General features: G+C 43.2%; 1 long non-coding RNA gene and 1 other non-coding gene across 2 annotated transcripts; both read right to left on the reverse strand.

Moving 5' to 3' along the window:
* Positions 1–193: 193 nt before the first annotated feature.
* On the reverse strand, positions 194–16,762 carry LOC129619463 (uncharacterized). Its single transcript, XR_008697888.1, has 5 exons — positions 16,579–16,762; positions 14,835–15,019; positions 11,716–12,131; positions 7,446–7,631; positions 194–419 (listed from the first exon to the last, which is right to left on the reverse strand). It is a non-coding gene; the product is annotated as an uncharacterized LOC129619463 (long non-coding RNA).
* Positions 4,807–4,939, reverse strand: LOC129620270 (small nucleolar RNA SNORA70). Its single transcript, XR_008698463.1, has one exon. It is a non-coding gene; the product is annotated as a small nucleolar RNA SNORA70 (small nucleolar RNA).
* Positions 16,763–18,496: the final 1,734 nt, after the last annotated feature.

Raw genomic sequence — 18,496 nt, forward strand, 5'->3', positions numbered from 1 at the left:
CCATGTCATGCTGTGGATAAATACTGTGTTAATTTGGTTATAAATAAAGTATTGGTCAAAAAAGAATGCATCTTGCCTCTCTATCCATTTGCCTTATAAATAACTGAACCATTTCCTGTTTTTTATGATTATTAAAAAATGCACATTTATTGTGGAAATTTTAGAAAATATAGAAAAATCTCACCATCCAGAGATAACTAGACTACATTTACAGGGATAGTTACAGATATAGGTGTACTTACATGCACATCAAAAAAAATTTGCATATGTATGTATTCTCCAAATACATACATATGTAGATACACAATGGAGTAGGAAATCGAAATGTTGTTGCTGAACCATGAAAGATGCTGGGATTCTTGGCCTCTGAAGGAGAAGAATTCAATCTGGGGCCAGAGACGAGGCTTGATTGCTCAGACCTGTTGTGTAATAAAGTTTTATTAAAGTATAAAGGAGATAGAAAAAGCTTCTGACATAGACATCAGAAAGGGGCAGAAAGAGTGCCCCTTTTGCTAGTGTTAGTAAGGGAGTTATATACTTTTTAATTAGCTATTACAATGTATCAAAAGAATGTCTGGAGGTTGTAAAGATCTTACTAGACCCACTCCCATAATTTACATTTTAAGATAACAGGATTAGCCAGAAGGCTTTCAGGAAGGAGAAACTGTCCTCAAGCAGGATATATTATTGTTATATAATCTTAAGGAATGTAGAGGAGAAAAGATTTGTCCTTTTCTCCTCCTTGAGAAAACAATACCCCTCTCTCCTTTGGGACCCCCGGACTTCTTATCAACCTGCCTAGGAATTGACTCTTTCAAAATGACAACCCATTTCAATATTCTTTCCTGGAAAATTCCATGGACAGAGAAGTCTGGTGGGCTACAGTCCTTAGGGTCACAAAAGAGTCAGACACGTCTGAGAATGCAGGCACACATGCACATAGATATTCAGTTAAGTTCAGTTCAGTCGCTCAGCTGTGTCTGACTCTTTGCGAGCCCATGGACTGGAGCACACCAGGCTTCCCTGTCCATCACCAACTCCCAAAGCTTGATCAAATTCATGTTCATTTAGTCAGTGATGCCATCCAACCATCTCATCCTCTGTAGTCCCCCTCTCCTCCTGCCTTCAATCTTTTCCAGAATCAGGGTCTTTTCCAATGAATCTGTTCTTCCCATCAGGTGGCCGAAGTATTAGAGCCTCAGCTTCAGCATCATCCCTTCCAATGAATATTCAAGACTAATTTCCTTTAGGATTGACTGGTTTGATCTCCTTCCAGTCCAAGGGACTCTTAAGAGTCTTCTCCATCATCACAGTTCAAAAGCATCAATTTTTCGGTGCTCAGCTATCTGTATAGTCCAACTCTCACATCCATATATGACTACTGGAAAAACCTTAGCTTTGATTAAATGGACTTTTGTCAGCAAAGTACTGTCTCTGCTTTTTAATATGCTGTCTAGGTTGGTCATACAAATGGTAAAATTAGGGTAATATCTTGTATTCAGTTTTGTCTTCTGCTTTTCTTTCTTTATTAATGAGCATTTGTAGATTTGATTTCAAAGTGGGATTTCTCATTTTACTGATATACAGCTCTGAAACAAAGCAAGGGAAGATTCAGCAGAGCCTATCTCAGTAAGGACACACAAATAGGAGCTATTATTATAAATGATAGCCATGAGTCAGGCCAGCCCTAACAACTATCTGTTTTTCCTCCTGTTCTCTGACTCACATATCTCCTCTTATTTCTATAATATCTGATGGGTTACTGAATGCATGTGAACTACTTCTCAGCACTTGGACTATTTATGAGGAAATTATTACCAAGAAACTAAAGTCTGTCCTCCAGACAGTATCCCTAGCCTTCCTGTCACAGAAACCTGGTTGTTATTTACATGCAGCAAATTCTACTAGAGTCTGAAATGACCCAGTCCTCCAGGAGCTTCTGACATAGCTTGGGCGATATAATGCAAATACAAAGGAGGATGAATATCAGTGATAGATATCATGCTAATTTAATAAGTTAAATAAATCACTAGAGTAGCTAGTATAAAATAATAGGTGTGCAAGAACAGCACATGTTTCTTTTCTAGATCAACCTTATTCTGGCCCAGACTGAAATGAAATTCAACTTGAGTCAATGCCAAGGGCTCCCTGAGTTATTGCAGCATCCAGGTCTGCAGAGTTCACTGGTCACCTGCTCATATGAATTATTTTGAGATACCATTGTTCGGTCTGCATGATTTCTTCAGGATCAAGGACTCTGCCACTTTTGCCACTTTGAAGCTCTGCGTAGGGCTTGACAGTTCTTGGAGAGGCTGAATTCTGGCATCTGGGGTGCTGCCTCCCTTGGCATAACTACAGCTAAGTCCTATCAGTTTGCCCCTGCCCCTGGGATGTTGCCTTAGAACTGCTACCCAGTCTCCACTCTGTTGTGAGCCTCAGCACTCGCTCCATCCTGTCCTATATCAGAGGACACTCACCTAGCTTCCTCTCAAAGACAATCTCCTCTCTCTACTGCTACTCCAGGGCACTAATATCATCAACTCAATGGATTATGTTCTTACAAAACACAGGAAAAGCTGTCGACTTCTCACGAGGCAAAATTCCTGAGGGTCTGGCTACCTATTTGAAATGAATGAAGGAACGTATAAGGAGAAAGCATGCCAGCAAGTATTTCTACAAGAGTTGAGAAGTGGCAGTCATCACTGAGCTCTGAAATTATTTAGCAGGGTTCATGGAAGAAATAGTCCTAAATCTGAGACTTGGTGGATGGATCAGTCTTGAACAAGTAGAGGAGTCAGGGCTTTCTAAGTGAGTAGAATTGCAATAAGAAAGAAGGTAGGACGGGAACAGTTGTACCCTAGTCAGGACCTGCAAAGACTAGTTAGTTGGGAGCTCAAAGAGCAGGGTAGACATGTGTAGAGACGCAATGGTCAGTTTGTAGAAGGTGTTGAATGTCAGATTACTGCTACTGCTATTTTACTAGTTTTGCAGACAACAGAAAGCAGTAAAGACTTTTCTGAGGACTATACCATTGAAAATGTGATAAGATAGAGAATCATGACGAAGTCATCTTAGGATGATTGCTAGAGAAGGCTTCTCTGAGGAAATGTCTTGGGGTTGCACCATGGAGGGTAAGGTCAAGCCCTCCTTCAAAAGTGGATTTTAAATGGAGATTGATGAAGCCACACAGACACTCAGTTCAGTTCAGTTCAGTCGCTCAGTCGTGTCCGACTCTATGTGACCCCATGAATCACAGCATGCCAGGCCTCCTTGTCCATCACCAACTCCCAGAGTCTACTCAGACTCACATCCATCGAGTCAGTGATGCCATCCAGCCATCTCATCCTGTGTCCTCCCCTTCTCCTCCTGCCCCCAATCCCTCCCAGCATCAGAGTCTTTTCCAGTGAGTCAACTCTTCGCATGAGGTGGCCAAAGTATTGGAGTTTCAACTTTAGCATCAGTCCTTCCAATGAACACCCAGGACTGATCTCCTTTAGGATGGACCGATTGGACTTCCTTGCAGTCCAAGGGACTCTCAGGAGTCTTCTCCAACACCACAGTTCAAAAGCATCAATTCTTCGGCGCTCAGCCTTCTTCACAGTCCAACTCTCACATCCATACATGACCACTGGAAAAACCATAACCTTGACTAGACGGACCTTTGTTGGCAAAGTAATGTCTCTGCTTTTGAATATACTATCTAGGTTGGTCATAACTTTCCTTCCAAGGAGTAAGTGTCTTTTAATTTCATGGCTGCAGTCACCATCTGCAGTGATTTTGGAGCCCCCCAAAATAAAGTCTGACACTGTTTCCACTGTTTCCCCATCTATTTCCCATGAAGTGATGGGATTAGATGCCATGATCTTCATTTTCTGAATGTTGAGCTTTAAGCCAATTTTTTCACTCTCCACTTTCTCTTTCATCAAGAGGCTCTTTAGTTCTTCACTTTCTGCCATAAGGGTGGTGTCATCTGCATATCTGAGGTTATTGATATTTCTCCCGGCAATCTTGATTCCAGCTTGTGCTTCCTCCAGCCCAGTGTTTCTCATGATGTACTCTGCATATAAGTTAAATAAGCAGGGTGACAATATGTAGCCTTGACATACTCCTTTCCCAATTTGGAACCAGTCTGTTTGTTCCATGTCCAGTTCTAACTGTTGCTTCCTGACCTGCATACAGATTTCTCAAGAGGCAGGTCAGGTGGTCTGGTATTAGGGAGGCCAAATCATGCCAAGAGCTTAAATTTAAAGCAAGAATAATGGGAGGTCAAGAAGCAAGAGTTAGAACTGGACATGGAACAAAAGGAAGATTCTGAAGCTGGAAACTCATCATTATGTACCTGCTGGGGGAAATCACCTACCTTGGCTCCTTTTTTTCTGACAAGAAAGTAGGATTTATTATGGGCATGACTACAGAGGGGACAGTGCCAAGGTTCTCGTGAGTGCAGGGCCCACCATTTTGCCAGAGGGCCAGGAATAGGGGTATATTTGGCCCCACAGCCATCTGAGATGAACCACTTTTCTGCCACCATGTTTTCAAATGTTTTCAAATTCATCTGCATTAAATTTAGAAAATCCCCCTTCTTGGAGATGTGGAGCTTCTGGCTGCCAGAGAATGTGAACTTGACCCTGCGGAGGGTCTCAGTCACATGCTCCTTGTTCTGCAGCTTGATGCAGATGGACATTATGACTTAACCAATGTGGACCCCAGCCACTGCCCTGGGGCTTTCTGAAGGCACTGCACATACCTGTCTGGAGCCTAGATTGCAGACAGCATGCCAGTCATGTCTGCATGCCCACTGTGAAGGGTCGTATCCAACTTCCTTAGGGCAACTCATGCAGGCAACAGGCTGTACACACTACCGAGGAGGCTGCTATTTGCAGCCATTGCACCCTGGGCTCCCAGGGGGGAAATAGCACAGTTGGCTTGCTTTGCTCATGCTAAGTCACTTCAGTCATGTTCGACTCTGTGCAACCCCATGGACTATAGCCCACCAGGCTCCACTGTCTATGGGAGTCTCCAGGCAAGAATACTGAAGTCAGTTGCCATGCCCTCCTCCAGGAGATCTTCCTGACCCAGGGATCAAACCCGTACCTCTTACATCCCCTGGCAAGTGGGTTCTTTACCACTAGCACCACATAGGAAGCCCACGGTTGGCTAATTGGCTGCAAATTATTGCTTCTTTATGAGGAATCCCTGCATCAAAACTCACATCACTTATTTTTAGCTAAGAAAGTTAGCTTTAGCGATAGATTTGAAATAACTGCCCATTTGTTTTCAAAAGCAATTGTTGCTCAAAATGACCATCCCTTTAATAAGAGTGTAATGTAATAGTTTCTTATTCATTTTGTTTATGACCAGAGTGATTTCTGGAACCTCTGAAATGATTGCACTCCATATTCCTAATTATCACCACATTGCCTTTGCACTCCTGATGTAGGCAAGGTGACAGGAAGTCGCCAAATGTTAGTATTACATTCATCATTAGGACCTGGAAATGCACAGGACCTCAGTGGGGTGGAATGTGCTGATGGTGATGTGGATCCCTGGGAATGCTGAGAATTTTCTCTTTAAAGTAGTTGATCTATTTGAGAAATATACTTGTGTCTTTGACTTCACAAGATTTATGTTTTTGATCATCTAATTTTATATCTTAAATTTATCCTTTTAATATCATACTATTTCAGAAGTTACATTCTACAAAAATAAAATGAAGTCAGTGCCAAATCAGCATTATTGTGAGCCCAACTTTTTTCAGTTGCTATTACCCAGAACCTTTTTTCTTTTCTTTTTTGCTGTTTGTAAACTGTGATGCACTAAGATATATCTTGGAACTTCCCTGGTGGTCCAGTGGTTAAGAATCTTCCTGACAATGGAGAGGATGCAGGATTGATACCTGGCTGGGAAGACTCCACATGGTGCAGGGCAGCTAAGCTTCTGTGCCACAACGACTGAAGCTTGTGCCCTAGAGCCTGTGCTCCGCAACTAGAGAAGTCATCACAGTGAGAAACCCTGCACTGCAATGAAGAATAGCTCACACATAACAACCAAAGACCCAGAGCAGCCAAAAATAAATAAATAGAATTTTTTTTAAAGGAAATATCTTGACAAATTAACATATATGATATTTTACATTTTGACTTAGCAAATGAATTTAAGACTGAGGTGTCCCCAAGTTAATACTTAGAGCAAGCAGATAGCTATGGGATGTGATTTTGGAGACAAGGAGTTTCTCTCTTCTTGCTCATCACAAAGCTTTACCTTTCTATCACCTGGCAGTCAGGGCCTGAACTCAGGGGAGGCAAGAGAAGCTCCTCAGGTGATAAATCCAGGGTGCTCACTCTCAGTGTCCTGTGAACACCTCCTTGAATTTTGCATCGAAGCACCACTTACCTGGCTCACATCCAGGCCCAGGCAGCAGACCATTTGCGATAAAACTCAGGACAAGTTAATATGGAAATATGCTCTCCAAACAGTATAACACACTGTCATTAACAACCAGCTAATGGAGCCAGCTTCTTAGATTAGAACCCATCCCACCAAAAAGGTTCTTAGGAAATGGGACACTGAGCAAGTCACTTCTGAGGCGCTGAAAGCATTTGAAAAGGTTTGAAGCCTATGGTGCTGCCCAAGGCACAGCATGGAGCCATGACCGAGAAATAGCAGCTAATGGGGCTAATGTGGTGGGGCGCAGGGAGGGGTGCTAGCCTGAGGAAGGAGGAAATCAATGGATCTTTGGCAAGGGTACAAGAGTCTTGAAAAATTCAGTTTGAGTGTGTATATGTATGGATGGACACATACATCATATATATAATATTTCATGTTCATTACTCATGTATATAAACTATATAGTACATACACATACATATACACATGTATGTACACACATGTGCATACATTCACACACATACTATGTATGTATGTGTATTTAGGGGTAGGGGTGGGAAGTCTTACAGTGGACACATAGGAAACAAAGTCACTTCAGGTCCAGGGCTTACATTTACAAGGAAGGCCATCCAGCTAATCTGCAGGCCTTTCAATTTGCCTGAAGCTTATTTCTATGTTTGTGCCAAAGGAAGGGCTCATACCAGCCCTGCTACTGTAATACAGGCGTCAGGCAGCTTTCAACATCATCCTCTGTCAGTGGGCAGCACTCTGTCTATGGAGAGGGCTATATGGTGAAGACTGTGTTAGAATGTCACAGCTCTCAGCTTACAGGGGACCTATGCTCATCTTCCCTCTCTGACTGGTCTGCACTTTGATTTCCCTGTTTGCCCTCAAGCCTTCTGTGTGACTGGGTCTTGCCTCCAGCCTTGGCCTCCAACTCACAGGACCCATGGAGTGTGTCCTCTTACTCAGCTTGGCATCCTCAGGTTGGCCACCTTTTGTACTGCAATGCCCATTTTATGATCCTCGAAGGTATGGTGCATTGTGCTTTGACTCACCTGCTGTTTGATTCTGCTTCCAATGTGTCTCATTCCCAACACACGGCACTAACAAGTGGAGCTCATCGCAACATGACTTTATGTGGTGATGCAAATAAGAGGTCAAAACAGGGCCCCCAAGCAGTTGCAACATAATTTGTAAGCCCAGAGGAGGTGGCTATTTATGAAGCAGAGGGGAGGAGATGTCTAGGGAAGAAAAAAAAACAACACGCTATAAACTTCAGATTCAAATTAGAACTCCTGGACAAACATGATCCTAGAACATGTACCTAGCTCCTGCCCTTGCAGCCCCAACCCCCTTCCCAAGCAGGGCAGCTGCAGGGGCCTTGATCATGAGAGAATGCATGTTTGTTCTCAGCGCCTGACTAAAGCCCAGGGACCCAGGAAGGAAAGGCCAAGAGTGAGCAGGAAAGCACTGCTTTTCCTGGAAAGAGGTGGGCCCCATGGGATCCACATAGTCCTGAAAGAAGGATGGGTATCAACCTGTCTGATTGGTCCTGAAAGGGCTTTCCGTCTTGTCCTTGACGAGTTCTGGAAAAACAGAAGAGGTGAACTGTATCCTCTCTTCTCATGAGGCAGAGAGACAGGCATTAACCATTGTTGCTGCTGTTCAGTTGCTCAGCCGTGTCTGACTCTTTGTGACCCCATGGACTACAGCACACCAGGCTTCCCTGTCCTTCACCCTCTTCTGGAGTTTGCTTAAACTCATGGCCGTTGAGTCAATGATGCTATCCAAACATCTCATCCTCTGTTACCCTCTTATCCTCCTGCCCTCAATCTTTCCCAGCATCTGAGTCTTTTCCAGTAAGTTGGCTCTTCACATCAGGTGGCCAAAGTATTAACCATTATACCCCAGGAAACAGAAATCAGGACTGGGGGGCACATTGTGGATTATAACTGCTTAAGACTCGAACCATGGTAAACACTTAATAATGCTTAATAAGCAAAAATACGCACTGCTGCTAAGTCACTTCAGTCATGTCCAACTCTGTGCGACCCCATAGATGGCAGCCCACTAGGCTCCCCCATCCCTGGGATTCTCCAGGCAAGAACAATGGAGTGGGTTGCCATTGCCTTCTCTGAGAAATATGCACATCTCTCCTTTAAGTCAATGTCAGGGAATACATTTTATGTAAGCATGAATGCTCACTGAAATCAGAAACAATGAATGAATGAATGATTGCCATAGAAACTCTACAATCTGAGGCCTTCTTTTTTTAGGTGGTTAAGTTCTACCAAAACTTAACTGCATAGTACATCTCCAAGGAATGTATCGGAGGTGCAGATACAAAAGGCAATGATTGGAAAGTTGGGGACTTGAGTGTTAGTCCTGCATTGGCATGACTTTGTCTGCCAGGAGTAAGCAAACTCCTGAAAATTAGAACATTGGGAACTTAGAAGAGCTCTAAGCTCCTTATCTTTTATTCCTTTCTGAAAAAAATTGTTTTGGTTTAAAATAGAAACTCCAAATAGCCCTCAGGACAGTCCCTGTGTTGTTGGTGGCCAGTTCATAAGAAGATAAGGTTGTGTTTGCACATGACTAATGTGAGATTGATGTGAGAGTTAGATTGTGAAGAAGGCTGAGCACTGAGGAACTGATGCTTTTGAACTGTGGTGTTGGAGAAGACTCTTGAGAGTCCCTCGGACTGCAAGGAGATCCAACCAGTCCATTCTGAAGGAGATCAGCCCCGGGATTTCTTTGGAAGGAATGACGCTAAAGCTGAAACTCCAGTACTTTGGCCACCTCATGCGAAGAGTTGACTCATTGGAAAAGACTCTGATGCTGGGAGGGATTGGGGGCAGGAGGAGAAGGGGACGACAGAGGATGAGATGGCTGGATGGCATCACTGACTCGATGGACATGAGTCTGAGTGAACTCCCGGAGTTGGTGATGGACAGGGAGGCCTGGTGTGCTGCGATTCATGGGGTTGCAAAGAGTCGGATATGACTGAGCAACTGAACTGAACTGACTGAACCTGTTATCTTGAATTTTTCCACCTCAATATGCAGGTCCCAATTTCAATTTCTCACTCACCTCCTTCCCCTGATACTTCTTTTAAGGTGAGAACCACAGTCTACTGAGTGGTGATTGCCTTAGCCGCCATATTACCTCTTATCCTAAGCATAAACCAGTGAAGGTTATTGAAGGTGAGCTGCTTTTATGGGGCCTGAGATTAGCAAAGCAAAAAGCCATTGACAACACCCTAAACAACAAAGAACATTCTGGTACTGCAGGCCACCCTTCAAAATGCTAGTGAATCTTTCACTTTTCACTGGGGTCCAAAGAAACTACTAAAGTTTGACTCTTTTAAAAGATGAATTCCTCTGTGGTGTTAGACCAAGGGCTTTAGGCTGTTGCCTGGCAACAATCATAAAGGCAAGAGTAGCCTAAATCCTGAAAAGATCTAGTAAATTAGGAAAGAAAATTGCCTGCTGCCCTATAGCATGTCAAAGTCATCCTGCTTTAGGAGTCCTGTAAAATGACAGTGAACATCCAATAAGTGGAGTCTGAAGTCTTTTCTTCCTTAAAAATCACAGAACAGTGAGTTGACTTTGACAAAGGGAGATAACGCTTGGAACACTTTCAACAAACCCATCATTAATGAGTTAACGCTGTCTTAGACTCACGTAGCCTTTCACGGGCGGCATCTTAGCAAGTCTCCTGATAGGGGACTAGAAGTGGGAGGAAGATTCCCAGAAGCTACTTAACAGCATCCTTGCCCACAAGCTCTTCTTAAACTCTGTCATGCCCCAGAGCTCGCTATCTCACTGGATGGGTCAATATATATTTTTTTTTTTCCTTGACCAATATAGTTTTGTAAAGTTCTCTGAGAATACTCTTCCTTAAGAGCTGGAATTGTTTCTAGGTAACTCAAATATTGGTTCTCATTCTCATATCTTTTACCATGGAACAATTAACACTCACTGCTGCAATAGACAAGCCCTTAAATGTGGATGCCTTAAAACAACAAAGGTTTATTTCTTGCTCAAGTCCAGTCCAGCACAGGTTGGACAGCCAGCTCCTTAGAGCTCACCAACCTGGAACATGTTGCCAAGCCAGATAACAGAAATTTGGTGGAAGCAGGCTAGCTCTTAGCACTTCAGTCTGTAAGTGGCAACAACACACCTGCTCCAAATTCATTACTGGAATTGCAACTGACAAGCCCCCAATTTGGATGACTGAGAGCCTGGGAAATGTAGGACAGCATAAATGTAGGAATTTGGTGGGTGCCAATTGTGTCTGCCACACCCTGTTCCCCAGCCAAGCACACCGATGGGAAGCCTGAGGCAGGTACCAGGATCCAACCCATCATCATGACATTGAATCCTGAAAGCAGGGCCATGCCAAGGAACAGCTGGTGTTTCTATGATCCAGAGGGGGCCCAGCAGTCATTCCTTCAAAGTCTGACATCTGGCCTTCTGTCTCTGTGCAGTGCCCTGAGTATGTGACTTTCTCTGTATCCAGGCTGGGTGTTTAGAGGGCTTAGTGGTGTGAATCCCAGCTGTTCACACTTGCTGTTACTGTAAATATCTGTACTTGTGTGTCAAATCCACCTGCCAATGCAGGAGACACAAGTGACCCAGGTTCGATCCCTGGGTTGGGAAGATCCCCTGGAGAAGGAAGTGGCAACACACTCCAGTATTCTTGCCTGGAAAATTCCATGGACAGAGGAGCCTGGCAGGCTACAGTCCATAGGATCGCAAAGAGTCAGACATGATTGAGTCAGTGAGCACACTCCAGACTCAGAGATTAAGAATTTGACAGGATGAGGGAAGGATGTCACATAATTATGTCATTTGGTGCTGCTGCTGCTGCTAAGTCGCTTCAGTCGTGTCCGACTCTGTGCGACCCCATAGATGGCAGCCCACCAGGCTCCCCCGTCCCTGGGATTCTCCAGGCAAGAACACTGGAGTGAGTTGCCTTTTCCTTCTCCAATGCATGAAAGTGAAAAGTGAAAGTGAAGTCGTTCAGTCGTGTCCGACTCTTAGTGACCTCATGGACAGCAGCCCACCAGGCTCCTCCGTCCGTGGGATTTTCCAGGCAAGAGTACTGGAGTGGGGTGCCATTGCCTTCTCTGATGTCATTTTAGGTTAATTAAAATCATGTTAATTAAAATCTGCATTTCAGATACTCCCAAGTGGCTAAAAGTAAGATGACATCTAGGAAAAGGACATAAGATTCTCTAACGGGCTGAAGAATTATGTTGTCATCAGACTCTGAATTGGGAAACTGAGACTCAGAAAGATTGAGTAAATTATCTATACTTACCAGAAGACAAGCCTGGGACCTGCGATTTCTCATCCAGCACCACATGCTCTGTTAAGGGCGTGCCAAGAACTAGATTACAGTCACCTCCATTCTTTCTCTTTTCAAATGTCAGAATACCCAGCTGACACTGCAGGAGAGAAAAAGATAGACAGCCAGGCCCTCTCTGATCATGGCACCTCTGGTGTCAGCACCAGGCAAATAATAGGTGGTGGCAAATGCAGATCGAAATCATGCAGAAATTAGTGGCGAGATGAGGACAATAAGAGGCCTCTGATGGCATAATTGCTTCTCCGCGGGGTGTTCCAGCAGCTCGAGGTTGCGGTGCCCAGACTATAAATGAGTCTGCACTGGGGGTGTCACCACAGCCAATACAACGGGATATGAAGAGGGAGGAGGCAGCCACAGGCATGGAGTTTCTGAAACCAAATGATATATGAATTGCTGGAATGCTGTTCAGGAAAATTTACACCTCTTTAAAAGCTTTACACTTTGAGGAAGAAAAGGCAAAATGGCACTTTAGCACTGACTCCATCCTGACTCCTGCAACGTTGGTGTTGTCAACATTCACTTTCGTAATAATAGCCTCGACAGGTATTTTAAAAAACTATCGTTAGGCAACCGTAAATTTTTCAGACATGTTTTATTCCTCACTGGTACTAGAATTTTTCCATGATAGCATCTGGCAGTCCATGATGATGTGGATCACGACTACGGAAGGGACAGAACACTCATGACAACACAGGGGATCTCGTGAACCCACAGCAGGCAGTGCTGAGTAGCAGTTTACAGAAGCTTTTAATGAGAATTTTCATGACCATAGTGGCAATGGCAAATGCGTTCTAAGAAATAAATGAAACGTGGGGATTCACAGATGATTCTCATCTGTGACATTTGCATGGTACTCTTGCAATCTCATACTCTTGCTTCTTGATCCTTCTAGAAGGAAAAGTAGTTTCATTTGTCCCCGTTCAAAAGCATATATTCAACTGCATTACTTAAAAGCCCCTTTTGATTTTTGTAGTCCCTATTCTCTTATGCTTCTCTAGTGGCTCAGACAATAAAGAATTCGCTTGCAATGTAGGAGACCTGGATTCAATTCCTGGGGCAGAAGAGTCCCTGGAGAAGTAAATGGCAACCCACTCTAGTATTCTTGCCTGGAAAATTCCATGGACAGAGGAACCTTGCAGGATACAGTCCATGAGATCGCAAAGAGTTGGACACGACTGAGCGACTAACACTTTCACTTTCATTCTCTTAGGCAGAGTAATAATTATTAACATTTGATAGTTTTTCCACACACACAGCCAGATTTTAATGTCTTATTCAAGCCTCATATGGCAATTGTAAAGTAGATTGGACAGACATTATTTTTTTAAGATTTATTTGTTGCTGTTGTTTAGTTGCTAAGTCAAGTCTGACTCTTTGCAACTCCATGGACTGTAGCCCAACAGGCTCCTCTGTGCAAAGACTTTCCCAGGCAAGAATACTAGAGTGGGTTGCCATTTTCTTCTCCAAGGGATTATTTATTTATTTAGCTATGTCGGGTCTTAGTTGCCATACTCAGAGTCTTCGCTGTGTCATGCTCTGCATGGACTCTAGTGGTGGTGTAAGGGCTTAGCTGCTCACTGACTTGTGTGACCTTGGTTCCCCGACCAGGAGTCGAATCACACCGCCTGCATTGCCAAGCAGATTCTTAACCACTGGACTGCCAGAGAAGTCCCATGGACAGACATTATTATCCCCACGTTTAAAAGTGAGGACGTGTGAGATTCAAGATGTTAGGTATTGATACTTTGCCCATGATCACACAGCTAGCAGGAAATAAAACCAAAATTCTTCATCAGGACTCACTCCCTGCTTCCTTTCAAAAGGCTACAAGACCTGTAGAGTCTCATTGTTCCCAAGTTTACCAGTCAGACTCATTTTAAAAAATAGACCCTGGAGCACAGATTGTGTCCAGAGTCCCAGTACCCTGAAACAGCCCTGATGGCGTTTGAAAACAAGGTGATTGAAGATACAGGCTCTGAGCCTGGAATCCACAAACAGCTGGGGCTGCATCTGTAGAACCCTGACAGTTTTACAAAACACTAAGTCATGTTCATTTTCCTGGGGAAAAAGGCTCTGGCTTTCAAAACTCTTCAAAAAGTTAAGAACCAATAATTCAAAAGTAATAGGATGGCTTTCAAAACTCTTAAAAAAGTTAAAAACCAATAATTCAAAAGTAATAGGAATATCCTAAAATAGCATTTCTCAATCTTCATAAACCTTCCTCTCATGAATCAAAACAAAGAAGAATCATAAATAGGACATAGCTCTGCTTTGTTTTTAAACTACATACATCATCGCATCCTCCAAAGACTTTAATATACTCTTGCTCGCCATCCCTCCCTATCTCTCTCACCCCACAATTCCTTCTGTGGAATAAGTTCACCCCGGCTGATTAAAACTACTGTCCTTGAACTCAGAAGCAATGCCTGATGGGAATGGAAAGAATTCATAATTATGGATGACTGGGGAACACTGCCCTCTTCTGTCTTGCATTTTTTTTGTTGTTGTTATTTGTTGTCCAGTTAATGAGATTAGTTGGGAAGAGACTAGAGGTCAGATTTAAGAGTCAAGAAATATCCTCATCGAGTCAGCATAGCAGCAGTTTACCCTAATTTATGAAATAGCCAAAGTAAAAATGTAGCAGTTTAAAAGCCAATGGACAAGAATAAATAGCAATTCTTTTTAAAAAAAAAAAATTATTGGAGTATAGTTGATTTACAAGGCTGTGTTACTTTCTGAGGTACAGCAACTTGAATTAGATACTTGTTTACATATATCATCTTTCGGGGAGTTCTTTCCCATTTAGGTGACCACAGAGCACTGAGTAGAGTTCCCTGTGCTATACCGTAGGTCTCACTAGTTATCCATTTTATATATAATATCAACAGTGTATATATGTCAATCCCAATCTCCCAATTCATCCCACCCTCTTTTCCCCGCTTAGTGTCCATACATTTGTTCTCTAAGTCTGTCTTTATTTCTGCTTTCCAGATAGGTTCATCTGTACCATTTCTCTAGATTCTACATATACGCCTTAATATACGATATTTGCTTTCCTCTTTCTGACTTACTTCACTCTGTATGACAGTCTCTAGGTCCATCCATGTCTCTCCAAATGGCATAATTCTGTTCCTCCTTATGGCTGAGTGATATTCCACTGTACATATGTGCCACATCTTCTTTATCCACTCCTCTGTTGATGGACATTTAGGTTCCTTCCAGGTTCTGGCTATTGCAAACAGTGCTGCCGTGAACACTAGGGTGCATAAATTTTTGGAATTAAGGTTTCTCTGGGTATATGCCCAGGAATGGAGTTGCTTCTTTTTTAAAAACAATTTTATTAAGGTAATGTTGACATATACTGAGCTGTACATGTTTAAAATGCACAATTTGATAAATTGTGATATATGTAAACTCCATGGAACCATCACCACAATCAAGATAGTGAACATATCCTTCATCCCCCAAAACTTCATTTCTCCTTTGTAATCTCTCCCTCCTGTTCTTCCTCAGCCTCAGGGAATCACTCATCTGTGTTTTACTTCCATTTTCTGGAGTTTTATACAAACGGAATCAGTCATATATTGCGTACTCTTCTGTCTGGCCTCATTTCTGAGCATGTTGGATACGTGCTCAGTTGCTCAGTTGTCTCTAACTCTTTGTGACTCCATGGGACTGTAGCCCAACAGGTTCCTCTTGTCCAGGAATTTTTCAGGCAAGAAACTGGAGTGGGTTGCCATTTCCTCCTCCAAGGGATCCTGACCTAATGATTGAACCCACGTCTCTTGCCTCTGTTGTGTCTTCTGCATTGGCAGAAAGATTCTTAACACTAGCACCATTTGGGAAGCCCTATGTTGGCAATGGCACCCCACTCCAGTACTCTTGCCTGGAAAATCCTACGGACGGAGGAGCCTAGTAGGCTGCAGTCCATGGGGTCGCGAAGAGTCGGACACTACTGAGCGACTTCACTTTCACTTTTCACTTTCATGCATTGGAGAAGGAAATGGCAACCCACTCCAGTGTTCTTGCCTGGAGAATCCCAGCGATGGCAGAGCCTGGTGGACTGCTGTCTAGGGGGTCGCACAGAGTCGGACACGACTGAAGCGACCTAGCAGCAGCAGCAGCAGCAGCACGTTGGATATATCAAGTTTATTCTTTCTAGTGTTGAATAGTATTCTACTGTATAGATATGCCACAATTTGTTTATGCATTTACCTATTGATGGATATTTGGGTTATTTTTGATTGGAGGTTATTACAAACAAAGTTGCTGGGAATGTTCCTATAAAAGTCTTTGTATGGCTTTCATTTCATTTGGCTAAATAACTGAGAGTATAATCATGGGATCACATGGGGCCAAGAGTTTAAAATTTTAAGGAAGCACCAAATTTTTTTCCAAATTTTTTGTACCATTTATATTCCCAGCAGCCATATATAAAGTTCCAGTTCTTTGACATCGCCTCCAACATTGGTATGGTTAAACCTTTTTCATTTTACCCATTCTAATAGGTATGTAACAGTATTTTATCATAATTTTAGTTTGCATTTCCTTAATGGCAAATCACATTTAGAATCAAACCAGATACCCACCAGAAAGACTCAAAGGGCTCAAACAAGCCTCTGAAGTCCAGCACACAAGGACCCAGAGACCCCACAAAGACTGAGACAGAACTGTGTCTGAGTGTCTCCTGTGGAGGTACAGGTCAGCAGTGGACTGCCACAGGGGCAGAGGCTCTGGGTGCAGCAGACTTGGGTATGGTATAAGCCCTCCTTGAGGAGGTCACTGTTAACCCCACTATAGAGCCCCAGAACTTACACAGGACTGGGAAACAGACTCTTGGCAGTCACAAACAGAACCTTCTGTACCAGGATCCAGGAGACAGGAGCAGTGACCCTGCAAGAGACTGACCCAGACTTGTCCACAAGTGTCCAGGAGTCTCTGGGGGAGGCGTGGGTTGGCGGTGGCTGCTACAGGGCTGGGGGCACTAAGTATAGCAGTGCATGCATGGGACCTTTTGAAGAAGGCCATTATCTTCATATGTCCACCATAGTTTGGCCCCAGGTAAATAACAGGGAGGGAGAAAAGCCCCACCCACCAACAGAAAATTGGATTAAAGATTTATCAACATGGCCCTACCCATCAGAACAAGACCCAATTTCCCCTTCAGTCAGTCTCTCCCATCAGAAGCTTCCATAGCCTCTTATCCTTCTCCATCAGAGGGCAGACAGACTGAAAACTACAATCACAGGAAACTAACCAATTGGACCACAGCCTTGTCTAAATCAATGAAACTATGAGTCATGCTGTGTAGGGCCACCCAAGGTGGATGAGTCATGGTGAAGAGTTCTAACAAAACGTGGTCCACTGGAGAAGGGAATGGCAAACCACTTCAGTATTCTTGCCTTGAGAACTCCATGAACAGAATGAAAGGGCAAAAAGAGGACACTGAAAGATGAACTCCCCAGGTCATTAGGTGCCCAGTATGCTACTGGAGATCAGTAGAGAAATAACTCCAGAAAGAATGAAGAGATGGAGCCAAAGTAAAAACAAACAGCCAGTTGGGGATGTCACTGGTGATGGAAGCAAAGTCCGATGTTGTAAAGAACAATATTGCATAGGAACCTGGAATGTTAGGTCCATGAATCAAGGCAAATTCGAAGTGGGAAGAGTGAACATCAATATCTTAGGAATCAGAGAACTAAAATGGATGGGAATGGGTGAATTTAACTCAGATGACCATTATATCCACTACTGTGGAAAAGAATCCCTTAGAAGAAATGGAGTAGCCATCATAGTCAACAAGAGTCTGAAATGCAATACTTGGATGAAATCTCAAAAATGAAAGAATGATTTCTGTTCATTTCCAAGGCAAATCATTCAATATCACAGTAATCCAACTCTATGCCCCGACCAGTAATGTTGAAGAAGCTGAAGTTGAACGGTTCTGTGAAGACCCACAAGACCTTCTAGAACTAACACCCTAAAAAGATGTCCTTTTTCATCATAGGGGACTGGAATACAAAAGTAGGAAGTCAAGAAATACCTGAACTAACAGGCAAATTTGGCCTTGGAGTACAGAATGAAGCAGGGCAAGGATTATAGAGTTTTGCCAAGAGAACACACTGGTCAAAGCAAACACCCTCTTCCAAGAACACAAGAGAAGACTCTACACATGGACGTCACCAGATGGTCAACACCGAAATAAGACTGATTATATTCTTTGCAACCAAAGATGGAGAAGTTCTATACAGTTAGCAGTAACAAGACCTGGAGCTAACTGTGGCACAGACCATGAACTCCTTGTTGCCAAATTTAGGCTTAAATTGAAGAAAGCAGGGGAAACCACTAGACCATTCAGGTATGACCTAAATCAAATCCCTTACAATTATACAGTGGAAGTGACAAATAGATTCAAGGGATTAGATCTGATAGACAGAGTGCCTGAAGAACTATGGATGGAGGCTTGTGGCATTGTACAGGAGGCAGGGATCAAGACCATTCCCAAGGAAGAGAAATGCAAAAGGCGAAATGGTTGGCTGAGGAGCCCTTACAAAAAGCTGTGAATATAAGAGAAGCTAAAGGCAAAGGAGAAAAGGAAAGATATACCCTTGTGAATGCAGAGTTCCAAAGAATATCAAGGAGAGATAAGAAAGCCTTCCTCAGTGAACAATGCAAAGAAATAGAGGAAAACAATAGATAGGAAAGACTAGAGATCTCTTCAAGAAAATTAGAG

The sequence above is a fragment of the Bubalus kerabau genome, chromosome 9 (genome assembly GCF_029407905.1).
Source record: "Bubalus kerabau isolate K-KA32 ecotype Philippines breed swamp buffalo chromosome 9, PCC_UOA_SB_1v2, whole genome shotgun sequence".
NCBI lineage: Eukaryota > Metazoa > Chordata > Mammalia > Artiodactyla > Bovidae > Bubalus > Bubalus kerabau.